Below are 12,154 nucleotides of genomic sequence, written 5' to 3'. Positions count from 1 at the left end.
GACACCAATAGCCAGCAGGCACTGTGGTGAGCTGCAGGGAGTGGGGTGGGCGACCTAAAAGGGAACATTCTCCTAGCAAGTCAGTGCTGACCCCAATGCCTGTCTAGCAGGTGCTGTGTGGCAGGGAGTGATGTGGGGGGTCAGTCGAGGGCGCCCTCCCTCAGGGGCACAGCATGGCGCTACAGGGTGCTGTACTGAAGGGTTTGGGGTGCATGACTCGGTGTGGGGAGCTGTCGGCTCTGTCTCAAGCACATGGGACCTGCATGCCAGATGAAGTGTAGACCTGAGCATTTTGTCATTACCTATCCCCGGCGTATCATGCAGGAGCAGGGCCAGTATTCCAGCTATTGTGGGCAAATCCCAGCTCTGCTAAGTCCATCCTACCACAAATTCCCCAGCAGTTTCTAATGTAACAGGGATACCTCTGAGACCCGACCTGAGGAGAATCCCCACTCCTGGATCTGGGAGGACGTTGCCTGAACTCTAAGATACGGGGAAAGTGAGGCACATATAGGCAGCTCAGGGCTCTGCCTACAGAGCCTGCTCCAACCTGACATACCTCAGGGGCCCTGGAACATTGTAGACAGCTCCTTGAGACCTCTTGCCCCTCAAGTGCTCCTCCTAAGGGCTCTCACCCATGCAGCACTGTCCCCACAAGAGCCGCTCCCTAATGGTTCTAACCAATGCAGCCCCCATCCCCGAGAGTAGCTCCCACTCATACTTGTCCTCAGTTCTTTTGTCTAAAACAGGCTACACCACAATCATGGATATAATATTGGACCTGGTTGGAAAAATCCTATGAATAGCAATGGGGCCTGTCATAAACATAGAGATAAGGGTAACATAAAATCCCTCCTGGGAAGGTGTACTAAATCGCTTTACCTGTAAGGAGTTAAAAAGCTCAAATAACCTGGTTGGCAGCTGACCAAAAGGACCGATAAGGAAAGAAGGTACTTTCAAATCTGGGAGTTGGGGGAGGTTGTTTGTGCTCTCTTTTTTTGTTCCCTCTCCGGACGGAGAGAGAGACCGGGCACGTAAAACATCTCCTGAAAATGTACCTAAAATGATTCACCTAAGATTACAAAAATTGTAAGTAAGACAAGGAAATGCGTTAAATTATCTTTTGTTTTAGCTTGTGAATTTTCCCTATGCTAAGAGGTAGTTTCATTCCTGTTTTGTAACTGTGAAGCAGAGTCAGAGGGGAATCCTCTGTATTTTAAATCTTTTTATTGACCCTGTAAAGTTACCTTCCATCCTGATTTTGCAGGTGTGATTCTTTTACTTTTTTTTTTATATATATATATAAATAAAATTCTTCTTCTAAGAACCTGATTGATTTCAGTGTCCTGAAGTCAAGGGGTCTGGTCTGTGCTCACATTACTAAGGCAACTGGTTGGTATTTATTTCTCAGTCCTCCCCAGGAAAGGGGGTGAAGGGGCTTGGGGGATATTTTGGGGGGATAGGGAATCTAAATGACCCTTTCCTGATTCCTTGGAACTCCTTGGAAAGGAACAATCTTCTCAAACCCCTTTTGATGTTGATGAATTGGAAAATACTAGTGAAAAACTATATCAGAGTAGAGCTTAGTAGATAAGTGACAGACCTGTGCACTCGATTGTGACCTTTGCCCTTTCTTTCTCACTGCAAAGGTGAATAACACCAGGGCCCACTTACCCATCTCCCTGAACAATGGGACCCTTCGGCTCTATCAGAGCGGCACCTCCCTCATCCTCCGCACCGACTTCAACCTCAGCATGTCCTATGACTGGAACAACCACCTGAGGGTCACCGTCCCTAACGACTTCTCCGACAGCCTGTGTGGCCTGTGCGGCAACTATAATGGGGACCCCTCCGATGACTTCCAGACCCCAGACGGGGACCTGGCTCCCAGTGTCGCCGCCCTGGGGAAAAGCTGGGCAGTGGAAGATGAGGATCAGTTTTGCTGGCACGATTGCATTGGAGGTTGCAGGCCCTGTGCCGCCAGCATAGCCAGAAAGTACAAGGAAGAGGCCTCGTGCGGCCTGATAGCCAAGGTCTCAGATGGGCCCTTCAGCCAGTGCCACACCAAGGTGGATCCTACAGTCTACTTGGACAACTGCGTGTACGATCTGTGCCACAGCGACGGCTACAGGAAGGCCCTGTGTGAGGCCCTGAAGGCCTACGCGGACGCCTGCCAGCTGGAGGGGGTCAGGATTGGGGAATGGAGGCAGCTGGCCAGATGCCGTGAGTACAGATTTGTATGCCAAGGTCTATGGTCTGCTGGTTAGACCGGGAAGCCTGGGGCTCAGCACTCTTGAGTTCTAGCCCTGGTGTTGGGAGGGGGCGTGATCGAGTGGTTTGGGATTGAGCAGTGATTGGGAAATCAGGACTCTGGGTTCTGTTGCACATACAGTACTTGTTTGTCCTTGGAATTGCTAAGGTGCCTGTCACTTGGAGTATCTAACGTCCACTGATAACACATGGGAGCGGTGGTAAAATGGTGACAGTTTAAGTCACTGATAAAATCATAGATTCGAAGGCAGTGGTTCTCAACCTATTTACCATTGTGGGCCGCCCATGCAGCTCTCTAGTGTTATATGTGCTGCATCCACACAATATATATACTACCTGTATGGCTGAGAGGATGTCACATGGGCCACAGCGACCTGTGGACCTTGGGTTGAGAACCACTGCTCTAAGGTCCGAAGGGGCCATGATGTTAATCTAGTCTGACCTCTTGCACGTTGCAGCCCACAGAACCTCACCCACCCACTCCTGTAACCGACCCCTAACCTCTGGCTGAGTTACTGATGTCCTCAAATCTTGATTTAAAGACTTCAAGTTACAGAATCTGCCATTTACACTGGTTTAAATCACCAAGTGACCTGTGGCTCAAGATGCAGCAGAAGGCAAATAATCCCAAGGGTCTCTGCAATCTGACTGGGGGTGGAAATTCCTTCCTGACCTCAAATATGGCAATCAGCTGGACCCTGATCATGTGGGTGAGACACCTGGGAAAGAATTGTCTGTTGTAACTCAGAACCCTGCCCATCTAATGTCCCATCCCTGGCTGTTGGAGACATTGCTGCTACCACTCACAGATCAGCTACATGCCATTGTGGGCAGTCTCATCACACCATCGCTCCATAAACTTATCAAGCTCAGTCTGGAAGCCAGTAAGGTGTTTTGTCCTTATTGCTCCCCTTGGAATGCTGTTCCAGAACTTCACTCTTGTGATGGGTATCATCTAATTTCGAGGCTAAACTTGTTGATGACCAGTTGATGTCCATTTGTTTTTGTGTCAACATTGGCGCTTAATTTAAGTAACTCCTCTCCCTCCCTGGTGTTTATCCCTCTTGTGTATTTATAGAGAGCAATCATATCTCCCTTCAGCCTTCTTTTGGTTAGGCTAAACAAGCCAAGCTCTTTGAGTCTTGTCTCATAAGGTAGGTTTTCCATTCCTTGGATCATCCTAGTCGCCCTTCTCTGCATGTGTTCTAGTTTGTATTAATTTTTCTTAAACATGGGAGACCAGAATGGCACACAGTATTCCAGATGAGGTCTCACCGGTGCCTTGTATAATGGTACTAACACTTCCCTGTCTCTACTGGCAATACCTCTCCTGATGCATCCTAGGACTGCATTAGCCTTTTTTTCCCCACAGCTGCATCACATTGGTGGCTCTTAGCCATCCTGTGATCAACCAATACACCCAGGTCTTTCTCCTCTTCTGTCACTGCCAACTGATAGATCCCCAGCTTATAACAAAAGTTCTTGTTGTTAGTTCCTAAATGCATGACCTTGCACTTTGCACTATTAACTTTCATCCCATTTCTATTACTCCAGTTTTCAAGGTCATCCAGATCTTCCGTATGATATTCCGGTCCTCCTCCGTATTGGTAATACCTCCCAACTCTGTGTCATCTGCAAATTTTGTTAGCACGCTCCTACTTTTTGTGCCAATGTCACTAATAAATGCTATGCATCCGATGAAGTGAGCTGTAGCTCACGAAAGCTCATGCTCAAATAAACTGGTTAGTCTCTAAGGTGCCACAAGTACTCCTTTTCTTTTTTCTTTTTACGAATACAGACTAACACGGCTGTTACTCTGAAACTAATAAAAATGTTAAATAAGATTGATCCCAAGACCAATCCCTGAGGAACTCCACTATTAACCTTCCTCCAGCCTGACAATTCACTTTTCAATATGGCCTGTTGTAGTCTCTCCTTTAACCAGTTGCTTATCCACCTTAGAATTCTCATATTAATCCCCATCTTCTCCAATTTAACTAATAATTTCCCATGTGGACCTGTATCAAATGCCTTACTGAAATTCAGGTACGTAAGATCTACTGCATTTCCTTTATCTAAAAAATCAGTTATCTCCTCAAAGAAGGAGATCAGGTTGGTCGGGCATGATCTACATTTTGTAAAACCATGTATTTATCCCAATTACCATTTACCTCTGTTTCCTTAACTGCTTTCTCTTTCAAAGACCTGCATACAACTGAGGTCAAACTAACAGGCCTGTAGTTTCCTGGATCACTTTTCTCCCTTTCTTAAAAATAGGACCAATATTAGAAATTCTCCCCCAAGTTTACAGATTCATTAAAAATCCTTGCTATTGGGCTTGCAATTTCATGTGCCAGTTGCCTTAATATTCTTGGATGGAGATTATCCAGGCCCCATGATTTAGTTCCATTAAGCTCTTTGAGTTTGATTTCCACCTCAGATACCATAATTTCTACTGCCATATACTTGTTCACATTAGCTACCCTGCCACTACCCCTAAACTCGTCATTACTCTTACTAAAACCTGAGGCAAAGTATTCTTTTAGGTGTTGGGCCATACCTGGATTATCTTTAATCTCCACCCCATCCTCAGTGCTTAGTGGTCCCACTTTTGTGTCCAACTTTGGGCCCCCCAGTACAGACAGGATGTGGACAAATTGGAGAGAGTCCAGCAGAGGGCAATGAAAATGATCAGGGAGCTGGGGCACATGACTTACGAGGAGAGGCTGAGGGAAGTGAGCTTGTTTAGTCTGCAGAAGAGAACAGTGAGGGGGGATTTGATAGCAGCCTTTAACTACCTGAAGGGGGGTTCTAAAAAGGATAGAGCTCGGCTGTTCTCGGTGGTGGCAGATGACAGAACAGGGAGCAATGGTCTCAAGTTGCAGTGCGGGAGGTCTAAGTTGGATATTAGGAAACGCTATTTCACTAGGAGGGTGGTGAAGCACTGGAATGGGTTCCTAGGGAGGTGGTGGAATCTCCATCCTTAGAGGTTTTTAAGGCCCGGCTTGACAAAGTCCTGGCTGGGCTGATTTAGTTGGTGTTGGTCCTGCGTGGCGCAGGGCATTAGACTACATGACCTCCTGAGGTCTCTTTCAATGCTAATCTTCTATGATTCTATTATTCTTCTTTCCTTTTTATTTATATGGCTATAGAAAATTTTACTCTTGGTTTTAATTTCCTTTGCAATGTCCAACTTTGCTTGGCTTTTGGCACTTCTCACTTTATCCCTACACCTTCTGACCTTCAAGAGGTAGCTTTCCTTCCTGATCCATCCCTTCTTCCATTCCTTGTCGGCTTTCTGCTTTCTCTTAATCACCTGTTTGAGACGGTTACTCATCCAGCTTGGTCTGCAACCCTTCCCTATGGATTTTTCCCCCTTGCTTGGAATGCAGGCTTCAGATTGTTTCTGAAACTCCAAGCCTCCTCCACATTCAATCCTTGAGGTCTTCAGTCCAGTCTACTTCCTGGATCCTAACTAATTCCCTTTTTTTTTTTTTTTTTTTTTTAAAGTTTGCCCTTTTGAAATCAAGGATCCTGGTTGCAGATCTATTTTTGTTTAAACTGAATTAGTTCATGATCACTTGAACCCAGGTTGTCCCCTACCACCAGTTCTTCTACAAGGTCCACACTACTCACCAAATCTAAAATGCCATCAAATCTTGTTGGTTCAGTGAGTATTTGGTGAAGAAATCTGTCAGCTATCCCATCCAGGAAAATCTGGGCCATACTGTTTTTGGTAGCATTTTTCCTCCAATCTATATCTGGGAAGTTAAAATCTCCTATAATCACACAATTCCCAATAGTATTTGTGACAAGTTTAGTCACAGAGATCACCTTGGGACTGTCACCTGATGTGCTGAAATTACTTCTGAGCCCATTTTCCCTACCAGCTTGGGACTTGGTAACCCTGCCTTGTTGAGCCAGACACACTAGCCTGCTGCAACACAGACCCAGGGTCTGGGCCACGCCCCCAAAGCTGCACACTTTAACTAAAAACAGCTCAACAGGTTACCTGTCTCCAGCAGCCAAATACCCAGCTCCCAATGGGATCCAAACCCCAAATAAATCTGTTTTACTCTGTATACAGCTTATACGGGGTAAATTTGTAAATTGGTCACCCTCTATATCACTGATAGAGAGATATGCACAGCTGATTGCTCCCCGGGGTATTAATCTCTTACTCTGGGTTTATAAATAAACAAAAATGATTTTTATTAGGAATAAAAAGTAGGATTTAAGTGGTTTCAAGTAATAGACAGAACAAAGTAAGTGAAAAAGCGAAATAAAACAAAAAACGCAAGTCTAAGCCTAATACATGAAGAAACTGATTATCTGTAATATCTCACCCTCAAAGATGTTCCAGTAAGCTTCTTTCACTGACTACACTCCTTCCTAGTCTAGGCCCAATCCTTTCCCCTGGTACAGTCTTTGTTAGATCCAGCAGACATCTCAGGTGGTAAGCAGGGGTTCTCTCATGACTGGACCCCTTTATCCTGCTCCACCCCCGTTTATAGCTTTGGCACAAGGCAGGAATCTTTTGTCTCTCTGGGTCCCCACCCCTCCTTCTAAATGGAAAAGTACCAGATTTAAGATGGATTTCATTATCAGGTGACATGGTCACAAGTCACTGTAGGACCCCTAGTACACATTCCCCATGGGCTGGCTCACAGGTACACAAGAAGGCTTTCAGGTAACTAAGTCCATTTACAACTGCTTGTTTCTGGAGCACCCTTAATGGCCTCCACTTAATATGTTTACCTCAGTGATACAAGTTTATATTTTATTCTCCTAACTCCAGATATAGAAATAATACAGGCAACCCAATTAGGATGAACACACTTAGTAGATTACAAGCTTATATTACAACCTAATGACACCATACAAGGGGCATTGAGCATACAGCCTATTCCAGATATGTCATATTCTTAAGCACACTTCCATAAAGCATATGGAGTGCAACGTCACAGTGTTTATTTAATTAAACACATTAAAGAGGTATCTATCCAATATCCACTCTTCTTAAAAATGGACGTGACCCTGCAAGGTGCTAAGCACCTCCTGCAACGTGCTGAGCGCCCTCTGTTCCTGTTGAGGTCACCAGAATTCAAGGGCTCTCATAGCCCCACAAGATGCATCCCCCCTGTCTATTTTAAATACTGCTTTTGCTTGGAGAGAATTTGCTGCTAAATCTGTGGGTCCTTCACTCCCCAGCCATGGAGTGCCCGCTGGAGAACAGCCAGTACCAGCTCTGTGGAACAGCCTGCCCAGCCACGTGTGTGGATCAGTCAGCCCCTAGCAGCTGCCAAGACCCCTGTGTGGAAAGTTGCCAGTGCAAGGACGGTTTTGTGCTGAGCCAGGGCAAATGCATCCCCAAGAGCAGCTGTGGGTGCCAGTTTGAAGGGCGCCCCTATGCCCCCAATGAGAGTTTCTGGGTTGATGAGGTATGTGGGACACGGTGCATGTGCAATGCAGCCACTAGACAAGTCGAATGCGTGGCCTCTACGTGCAAACACTCAGAGAGGTGCGGGCTAGTGAACGGCGTACGGGGCTGTTACCCCTCCAGCTACGCCACCTGCTCTGTGACAAGGAATCTGCACTACACCACCTTTGATGGACAGAGATACGACTTCCAAGGCACCTGCCGCTACCAGCTCACAGCCCTGTGCAAGAAGGCGGAGGGACTAGTGGACTTTGAAGTCTACTTCCAGGAGAACAATACCGCTCCTCTACAGATCAAGGTTTATCAGACCAACCTCAGGCTCAGCAATCAATTCCCTGGGAAAGTCCTGGTGAGTGTCTCAAATTATCTCTGGTCTCTCTATAACATTTCTAGAAAGTCACCTGTGTCATCAACGCAGGTTACAGACAGGGCATGGAAGGACTGTGAAATATAGAATGAATGGGAACTGGATTCTTCTACGAACAGGGAGCCGATGGAGATATTTAAGGATCGGGGTGCTGCCATTTCACTTGAGATGGGTCAGAAAGTGTCAGTAGCATCCAACGTTTGTAGGAACCTGGGGAGCTGGGGCTCAGGTAGCACAGAGAGGAGGGAACTGCAATAGCCAAAGCCAGAGGTAATGAAAGTCTGGTTGGAGGATCCTGCCCAGTCTGGAGAGCTGAGATTCAGGCAGGTTGTAGGGAAGGGAGCAAGGCAGACTGGACAAAAGTTAAACAGAAGTGGATTTTTATTATAATTATGGGCTGGAGCTCTGTTCTGGAGTGAGAGGCTCCACCATGAGCGAGCGATGTTTCATATATTGAATGATTTGCACTTACAGATGAACGGTTTCCTGATTAACCTTCCCTTCAACCTCAATGATAAGAAAATCACTGTGTATAGAAAGGGCTGGGCCACAGTGATCCAGACAGACTTTGGTCTCACCGTTACCTATGCCGGGTGGTCAGGACGCATCACGGTCACTCTGCCAGTCACCTACACGGGAGCCGTGTGTGGTCTGTGTGGCAACTTCAACAGTGACAGGGAGGACGACTTGCTCATGAGAGATGGCACGCTGGCACCAAGCCCAGTCAGCTTTGGCCAGAGCTGGAAGGTGGGCGACCTCCGGGGATGCTCTGCAGTAACGATTCCACCATGCGCAAGTGTAGAGGCTATTGAAAAACAACAACGAAGTAGCAGAGGACAGTGTGGGCTCATCCTAGACAAGAATGGCCCCTTCAGAGGATGTCACAGCAAAGTGGACCCCCATGGATACTTCATAGACTGCGTGTACGGCTATTGCGTCCTCAGTGGGCAGGAGAGTAACGTCTGCCAGGCCGTTGCTGGCTATTCAGAGGCATGTCAGGAAGCTGGAGCTGTGGTGCATCCCTGGAGGACGACAAAGTTCTGCTGTGAGTCGCCTCTGTCCACTACTGATTGCCCCATGGGGCTTGTTAGTTTTTGTTGGCTGGTAGTTGTTGATCTAAATGCTCAGCTTATCCTGTTCTGCAGAATGTTTCTTAAGTGACAAAGAAGCCCTCTCTCCAAACGATGGGTACAGTCATAGGAGCTGCCCCCTCACCATGCCCTATCAATGTGATGCACCCCAGGCCAGAGAGGCACTGTCTGGGAATGTAGTAGTTCCCTCCATGGTCCATCCAGTCCTTGGCTTCCCTGCTGAGACTGGAAATAATCAGAGCTGGGAGTCAATGGAGTCTTAGTAATTGAGATGTCGGTGCATTAGGAACTGGTGTGGGAAGCCACCAACTCATCTCCCATAAGCCATCACCTGGGAAGGAGTTTTAGGCACTAGTGCCCTGGACTCAAAGCAAAAATCTAGTGGTGAAAAGTTCTACAGAACAATTCCAGGCCCATGAGCCCTCCACTCCCTACACCCTGATCTTGGACCAGATTAGAAGCCTAACCCTTGGAGAGAGATTGTCTATATCCCATTACCTGGTGTCTCTGGGGCACCCAGTCCCCAGACCTGGGACCGAATTAGAGAGGCTGCCTTTTATTAATTAACCAAACTAAGGAAATAGAAAATTAGGAGCTTGAATGAAATTGCATGTTCTGTGATGGTTCATTGCGCACATTGTTTAGGCACGATGTGAGCTAACTCTTTGTTCTAATTACAGATCCGTCCTGTCCCCCGAACAGTCACTACGAATTCTGCAGCAGTAGCTGCGATCTGACATGCAGCAACCTCTATGCCCCGGTGCAATGCACGACCCAGTGTAAGGAAGGCTGCGTGTGTGACGAGGGCTTTGTTCTCAGTGGTGACCACTGCGTCCCCTTTTCCCAGTGCGGATGCCTCCACTGGGGACTTTACTACCAGGCCGGGGAGACCTTCCACCCGAGCGGTTCATGCGAGGAGCAGTGCTTGTGTCAGGCTGGTGGGGAGGTTGTGTGTAAGGCATTCTCCTGCGGGTCTGGTGAGGAATGTGGTGTGGTGGACGGCATCCAGAAATGCCACCCATTTGGATCTGTGACCTGTTCTGCCTTTGGCCATCCCCACTACCTCTCTTTCGACGGGGTCCCCTTTGACTTCCAAGGCACCTGCACCTACATCCTGGCCAAGACCTGCACTGATGCCAGTCACCTTACACCATTCACTATCAGTGTAGAGAAAGAAGATTGGGTCACTAGGAATGTGTCCATGGCCAAGCTGGTGTCCATCCAGGTGTATGGGATCACACTCACCCTGCTGCAAAGCAAACAGGGGCTCATTATGGTAAGTCCTTCTCCAGATCCTCATTTAGATCATTTTTTATTCCTTTTGGACAGGAGAGATTCTCTTCTGTTCTATACTAGTTTGTCCCCTCATGGCCAGAGGTCACTCTACAGGTGAGCTGCCTCAATTTACCCTTTTGGGCCTCTGAATGTATCTTACAAATTCTAATAATAGCAGCCCTCCCAGGGGTCTGGTTTGTTAAAGTAACACACATTATGAATAAAGTTTTCACATCCACCCATTTACCTCTTTATCTGGTCACTCCCAGGCTTTTCCTGCCTGTCTTCTCACTTCCCAAGTTGCAGGTTTCCCTGCTGGAGCATACTGGTCTGCAGCAGCCTCTGCACTCTCTTCTCTTCTCTTCTCTTCTCTTCTCTTCTCTTCTCTTCTCTTCTCTTCTCTTCTCTTCTCCCTGAGAACTCTTTGTGCTGGGCCATCAGCCTGGCTTCCACCATCTGCTCTTATAGGGGAATCATGTGATTGGTGCTCAGGTGTGCGTACTTAGTAATAAGGGTTGGCTGACCTCAGGTCACTAGCCCTTAAGGGGCAAGCTACCCTGTTACAAGGTTCTTATTCCATGCTCATCACTGGAGTATTTGAGCCTCTTCCAGTCATACACTAAGCAATGTGACTCACTTCTGTCTCCTATTTGTTCTCTCCTCCTCTCCCCAGGGGAAGTTCTGTGTTCAGTGGGGTGTTTTGTTGTGGATTTTTCTTAATAATGTTAAATATACACGTATGTTGCTATATATACCTGTTGGAGAAGGGAGGACAAAGAAATGCAACTGGCACTTGGAGCAGAAAATGGGGAGATTTACAATGGTTCTTAGTTCCAGGTGCAGTTCATTCCCCAGTCTTGGACCAGTGCCTAATAATGCTCTGTCATTTGCAGAGACAAAGTTTAACCTTATTGCAGAGATTTCCATTGTCCCTTAGGAACGAAGTTGTCAGCCATATTTAGCCCTTCTGCCAGATGGAGTGGGCAGCAGTAAGGGCCAGGTTCAATATCTAGGGGTTTCTCCTCACAATACAAAACAGAACCGGCTTGAGCCCCTGCCCAGTAACCAGGGAAAATTAAACACCACCCCTGAGTACCTCTAAGAGGCAATACTTCCCCTCTGACAAATAAAAAGGGAAAAGGACCCAGCATGAGTGTGGATTGCACTCTCAGCAAATTTGCGGATGATACTAACCTAGGAGGAGTGGTAGATACACTGGAGGGCAGGGATAGGATACAGAGGGACCTAGACAAATTGGAGGATTGGGCCAAAAGAAATCTGATGAGGTTCAATAAGGATAAGTGCAGGGTCCTGCACTTAGGTCGGAAGAACCCAATGCACCGCTACAGACTAGGGACCGAATGGCTAGGCAGCAGTTCTGCGGAAAAGGACCTAGGGGTGACAGTGGACAAGAAGCTGGATATGAGTCAGCAGTGTGCCCTTGTTGCCAAGAAGGCCAATGGCATTTTGGGATGTATAAGTAGGGGCATAGCAAGCAGATCGAGGGACGTGATCGTTCCCCTCTATTCGACATTGGTGAGGCCTCATCTGGAGTACTGTGTCCAGTTTTGGGCCCCACACTACAAGAAGGATGTGGATAAATTGGAGAGAGTCCAGCGAAGGGCAACAAAAATGATTAGGGGTCTGGAACACATGACTTATGAGGAGAGGCTGAGGGAACTGGGATTGTTTAGTCTGCAGAAGAGAAGA

Source organism: Natator depressus, chromosome 24, assembly GCF_965152275.1.
Source record: "Natator depressus isolate rNatDep1 chromosome 24, rNatDep2.hap1, whole genome shotgun sequence".
NCBI classification, from domain to species: domain Eukaryota; kingdom Metazoa; phylum Chordata; order Testudines; family Cheloniidae; genus Natator; species Natator depressus.
This window is presented reverse-complemented; position numbering follows the sequence as displayed.